This window comes from Leptodactylus fuscus, chromosome 11 (assembly GCF_031893055.1).
Source record: "Leptodactylus fuscus isolate aLepFus1 chromosome 11, aLepFus1.hap2, whole genome shotgun sequence".
NCBI lineage: Eukaryota > Metazoa > Chordata > Amphibia > Anura > Leptodactylidae > Leptodactylus > Leptodactylus fuscus.
Window position 1 is genome coordinate 18,187,896 of NC_134275.1, and position 6,664 is coordinate 18,194,559.

The following is a 6,664-nucleotide window of genomic DNA, read 5'->3' on the forward strand; positions in this document are numbered from 1 at the left end:
TTTAGCATTCCGTTCCGGGGGATACCGAACGCAGATGTGAACCAGGCCTAAGGGTGTTTTCTGAGACTAAGAAAATTCTATTAAAATTATAAATACATCACGAAAATTCTGCTCCAATAGCCCACTGTTGGCCTTCAGACTATGTAATCAATGACTTTGTCATGTGACTGCCGTAGACAATCCATCCCTAATGTTGTAACAGTCTGTGTCCGACAAGATAACACATCATCACTCCTTGCTTAATAGAGGTTTCTTCTTCTGGGAACACCCCTCTAATATCTAATGTAAGTGTTTCACATCGGCTGCTTGAGACTTTCTCAGATCCGGTACACAAGTTCAATCACAAAGAGCTATTAACGTGTAAATATTCTCGCTATCCACTTGGACGTTTGTGGTATGTATAGTGCATGGCTACATCCGGTTGTGCGATGCAACTATAGAGAGTCCATGGCTGCCTACCTTTCAGTATTAGTAATCTTCATTGACAAGCTAGTTGTAGAAATGGTGTAGTTGTCTTACAAAAAAATAATTCAGATTGTGTGGATAAACTTGGATCAGCTATGTAAGTGCACGAGAAGCCTTTTACAGTATGAGGAGCAGTATATAAAGCGGTGCAGCGGCGGTAGTATGAACGCCCCCTAAATAAGCAACCCTACAGGTGAAACCACAGTCACAGGTCTCACCAGTACGATGTAAATAAAAGTACTTAAATAAAATGAAGTGTAAAAGTAAAATTCTTTAGTAATGTAAAAAAAACCAAAAAGAAAAAAAAAAGTACAAAACATTTTACAATGGGCCGGACTAGGCCCATTCATTGAGACTAATCCGGAGCAGAGTGCACGGCTGGATGCTGTTGCAGTGCATCGGCTTTTGGTCCGGAACCTGAAGTGTCCTCCGCCTCAGGTTCCGGACCAAACATCGCCGTGTGAACTTACCCTTAGTGCCAACGTCTTAATCCTTTCACAACCATGTGACTTAGGCCAGCTGCAGTGGAAACAGTCTGTATATCAGCCTAGTCATATTTCCCAGACTGCACTCTGTCCAGGGACCCGGACTCACAGTATCCTAGTTCTCTACATGGATGGATCCAGTCTGTAATAAGAGCCATTGTTTGTTAGCAGCTCTTCCGTCTGGGTCCTAGAAGTGTGCTGAGCTGGGAACATCTTCCATCATGTCCATTCACCTTATGTGGTCAGACGACTCCTCTAACTCCAAAGTCTGTTTTATTTTAATATGCACTTAAAATCTATTTACATCCATTAAAGATCATTCATTCAAAAAGCAACTTTGTGAATTTTTTCAATATTGATGTGTCTTCGTAGGTGTTAAGACTATTAACCTTTGCCCTTTTCCCTAAAATAACCTATATGTGACATGGTTTACTGTACTTTGATTGTGGATGGGGTATTCTCATGTTTGCTAATTCTATGTTTTGACCTATTTTTATTCTTTTAATAAATTTGCTGTCCTATCAAAGTGTCGACCGGCTACAACGTGCATCTTTTTATCGCCAGCAAATTTTGTAAGTCCACATAAAACCAGTATAAATATAAAGCAGTTTTCCATTATGCCAGCCTCACCACTTTGCCGAAAAGATCAGGACATTCCGCTAATATGGCGGCGGCACACCTTGGACCCTGAAGAACACTGGGCGTTGATCTACTGGGAAACCTTCGGTCCTGGCCTACGTGTTGATGTCGCTTTGACATGTACCGACTGTGGGGCTGTTATTGCAGAACAAGTGCGCTCAATGATGGACATGGTATCCCTTATGGGCAGTGGGTTCTGTCAGCAGAATAGAGGGTAATGCCCACTGCAGAAACTGCTTATCTGAGGAGCAATACATAGAGTTCATTGTGTCCGCTCACTTTGCCTCTAAATTCTGCTAAATCTCAATCCGATATAAAGTCTGTAGCACCTGGGAAAATGAGTCTCATCTTCTGCTAACATCTTGGTGCCAAATGCCACAGAACACCTTCAGATGTAAAGAATTTATGGCTCAATGCAGGGGCGTAACTACCGTGGTAGCAGCAGTAGCAGCTGCCACAGGGCCCGGGCCATTAGGGGGCCCAGTGACAGCCGCTACCGCTGCGATTTTTTTTCAATAGGCAGTTACGGGCCCTATTCACTTGCCGATCCTGGCTGGGCCGGGATCGGCAAGTGACACCTCGGGCCCCACAGGGGCTATCATTATACTCGGGGGTCTTTGCAGACCCCCAAGTATAATGACTGGCGGATCGGGAGAGGTAATAAACATAAAAAACTGTTACTTACCTCTCCGCGATCCTGCCAGGCCTCCGTCCTACTGTTGTCTGACGTCACACGAACCCGGCATGCTTCCCGGGTCATGTGACGTCCGACGTCATTAACGAAGGGGACACTATAGGGGTTAACACTGTGTGTGCAGGGGACACTATAGGGGTTAACACTGTGTGTGCAGGGGACACTATAGGAGTTAACACTGTGTGTGCAGGGGACACTATAGGGGTTAACACTTTGTGTGCAGGGGACACTATAGGGGTTAACACTGTGTGCAGGGGACACTATAGGGGTTAACACTGTGCAGGGGACACTATAGGGGTTAACACTGTGTGTGCAGGGGACACTATAGGGGTTAACACTGTGTGTGCAGGGGACACTATTGGGGTTAACACTGTGTGTGCAGGCGACACTTTTGGGGTTAATACTGTGTGTGCAGGGGACACTATTGGGGTTAATACTGTGTGCAGGGGCAAGTAAGTAAGGGACATAATAGAGTGCGGAGGAGGGGGTCAGTCGAGGTCTTCGGCGTCAGTTGGGATGGGGGGGGGGCCCCATGTCAAAAGTTCGCCACGGAGCCCCGCCATTCCTAGTTACGCCACTGGCTCAATGGTTCAGAACTGTTTTGGCCTCACAAGAAGGACCTATAAGATAATAAGCAGGTTGTTATGTGATGGCTAATGTTATGGTTGGAGTGGACCACTGCTTCTCCAGCTGGATCCCAGACCGACCTCAGTATGTAAGACCCCGGGGTTGTGTGTCAGATACGGTGACCTGTAATACGAGGGGCACCACAAGGTACAGTTCTTGCCCCTTTCTTCTTCACACTGTACACTGCTGACTTTAGGTGCAACTCATCCAGCTGTTACTTACAGAAGTACTCCGATGACTCTGCTATAGTAGGCCTCATCACAGATGGAGACTACAGGGAGTACAGAGAATTAAACTGGAATTTGTAGAATGGTGTCAGCGGAACCACCTCAGGATTAATGCTGGGAAGACCAAGGAGATGCTGATGGACTTTAGTAAGCGGAGACGTGCTCCAAATCCGGTGGAGATCCAGGGGACAGGCATTGAGAAAGTCAGGACCTATAAGTACCTGGGTGTGTTCCTCAATAATAAGCTGGACTGGGCTGATCACCTGGAGGCGCTGCACAGAAAGGGCCACAGCAGACTCTACCTGCTCAGGAGGCTGAGGGATTTTGGAGTCCAGGGGCCACTTCTTAGGGCCCTTTTCAACTCTGCAGTGGCATCAGCCATATTCTTCAGTGTGGCCTGCTGGGGGAGCAGTATACCAGCCAGGGACAGAAATAGAATTGACAGCCTGGTTAGTAAGGACAGCTCTGTCCTAGGGATCTCCCTGGACCCAGTGCAGGTGGTGGGTGACAGAAGGATACTGTCCATGGTGACCTCCATGCTGGAGAATATCTCCTATCCCATGTATGAGACCATGATAGCACCGGGCAGTACTGTCAGTGACCGACTGCTTCACCCCAAGTGTGAGAAGGAGCTATCGGAGATCCTTCCTCCCAACTGCGGGCTAAGCGTAGATCATTCCACACAGAGAAGTGAAAGATCTTGAAGTTGTGATATGCCTCCTACTATCTTTCTACTACTATCAAAAAGATGTACAAAACCTGACGATAAAACCAGTATAGGACGGGTTCACACCAGCGCCTGCTCTCCGCTTTCAGGTTTCCGTCTTCTGCCCGAGAAACTGGACAGGAGACGGAAACCGGCAGTCAGTTTTCAAACCCATTCATTCCATGTTACGGAAACGCAGCTTTTTCTTGTTGCAGATTTTGTTGCGGTTTTTTGAGCCAAAGTCAGTAGTGGCTACAAACGTAATGGGAGATATACAGGGAGTTCTTATACTTCTCCCTTCCACTCAATCCACTCCTGGCTTCGGCTCAAAAAACGCATCAAAATCTGCAACAAAAAAAGCTGCGCTTCTGCAATGTGGGGCTTCAGCCTTAAACTGAAATCTGCCAGAAAAGAAAACCAAAAAACTTTAAGTCAACCAACTAATGATTATTGCTTTAAAAATGTGAATTTTCTTTGTTGCTAATAGAATTCTATCTACTATTGATCTGACAATATTTGGGTTTTGCAACCTAATTGTGAATCTGTCAAAATGTAGACTTGTATATACCGTTTGGTTTTGGTATATTAAATATACGACTTTATCATTTCACAATATAAAATGTTATGCGACTTTGTTATATGCGGCCTAATTCCTTAGCATGCTGGATTACATACTCTGCGGTGTATTTGGATGGTTTAGTTACTCACTTACAAGATCTATATTTGTTATTAGAGATTGGAAGCATGCATAGATTTGTACAGGTTCAGGACTGTACGAACAGGGGAAAGTGAAGGTATACCACATGTAAGGTCAACAAAAAAAAATGGTGGAAACGGTGAAGCGGACGGTTCCTAAAGTATATCCAAACTTTTAGTTGTTTTTTTATTCTATACCTGGATAGTGCGTGTGCTAATGATAAAGTTTGTAATATAACTTAGAAAATAAAATGCGTCTTTGTCCCGTTTCTCTTCTTCCTCTTCTGCCCTTATCACTGTTTCTATATAAACTTCACCCCTTCCCCCTCCTTATACAGAAACCAAATGGTGTCTAAAGCTTCTACTGGCATAACACCTTGCAGATCAGGATACTATATCAATCAGCTCTGTAAGGAGATGTCTGCCACTTGATGGTTTAGCCTCATCTTCTTACCTGTCTTCTCTCTGTGTATAGGTGAGAATTTGATGAGTGCTTTTGGTGCCTGGTTCACATCTGCATTCAGTATTCCGTTCACGGAGTCTGCTTGGGGAATGGAATACTGAATGCATTAAAAAGTGGTGAGCAATGAAAGCACCCCCCCATAGACTATAATGGGGTCCGTATGTTTTCCAAGTGGTGTCTGCACGAGTCATGAACTACTTTCCTCTCTGCATGACTCGTGCGGACACCACGCAGAACACACACGGACCCCATTATAGTCTATGGGGTCCGTTTGCTTTCATTGCTCACCACTTTTTAATGTATTTGGTATTCTGTTCGAGGGGTCCCCATGCAGACTCCCCAAACGGAATACCGAATACAGATGTCAACCGGGCCTAAGGAGGGAGAACAAAATAAAGAAGTGTCCTTCTTTAATAAAGTATATAAAATAATTTACTATTATCACCTGTACTATAAAAAAAAGTGCTTACAATTTTTTTGTCGCTTTGAGCTCCACTATAGTTGTATCAATGCAAACCATGACATCTTCAGTAGAGATGATTGAGTAGGTATTCGATCGAATACTACGGTATTCGAAATACTCGTACTCGATCGAGTACCACTCGCTATTCGAATGGAAAAGTTCGATGCAGAACCAGCATTGATTGGCTGAATGCTATACAGTCGGCCAATCAATGCTGGTTCTTCTCCTACCTTTAGAAGCCTTCTCCGTGCAGCTTCCCCGCAGCATCCTCCAGCTCTGATTTCACTCTGCCAGGCATCGGGCCTGGGCAGAGCCTACTGCGCATGCCCGCACTACAAGAAAATTACCGCTTTGGTCATTTTCTTGTAGTGCGGGCATGCGCAGTCGGCTCTGCCCAGGCCCGATGCCTGGCAGAGTGAATTCAGAGCCGGAAGATGCCGCGGGGACGCTGCACGGAGAAGACTTCTCGGAGAATCCAGCCCGACCCTCACTCGTGGACTTGGTAAGTATAATTTGATCGAATGTTGCCTACCCCTGAAATGAGCATTTTTCCCCCATAGACTATAATAGGGTTCGATATTTGATTCGAGTAGTCGAATATTGAGGGGCTACTCGAAACGAATATCAAATATTTAACTACTCACTCATCTCTAATCTTCAGTACAAATTACTGAGTTTTAAAGGACATTTATTCAGAGCATTAAATCAAAAATAGTAAAAAAAAATCCCCCCAAAACGCATGTTATAAAAACCTGTGTGTTCAGACAGCATTGCATTCTGGTCCTTACTAGTGTTGAGCGAGTAGTATTTGATTGAATACCTCGCCGGCATAGGAAAGCATGTACTCGGCCGAACACCAAGGGGTTAAACGCTTCGAAGATTCGATGCGTTTAACCCCTTGGCGTTCGGCCGATTACACGCATTCCTATGCCGGCGAGGTATTCGATCGAATACTACTCGCTCAACACTAGACTCCTTACCTATACCATGCTGGATAAATCATCGCAGACAGTGGAAACAATAACGGATACGACAACGGAGTAGGGGAATAGGTTTTTATTTCTTTTTCGTACAACTGTATGTCAGCCAGGGTAACGATAACCTTTAATTTAGAGTCTCTTTGAGAAGCCACGACATCATTCTAGCAAAACACATGGGTAACGGGGTATAAGAGGTCATTTTCATTGTATTCCTATGTG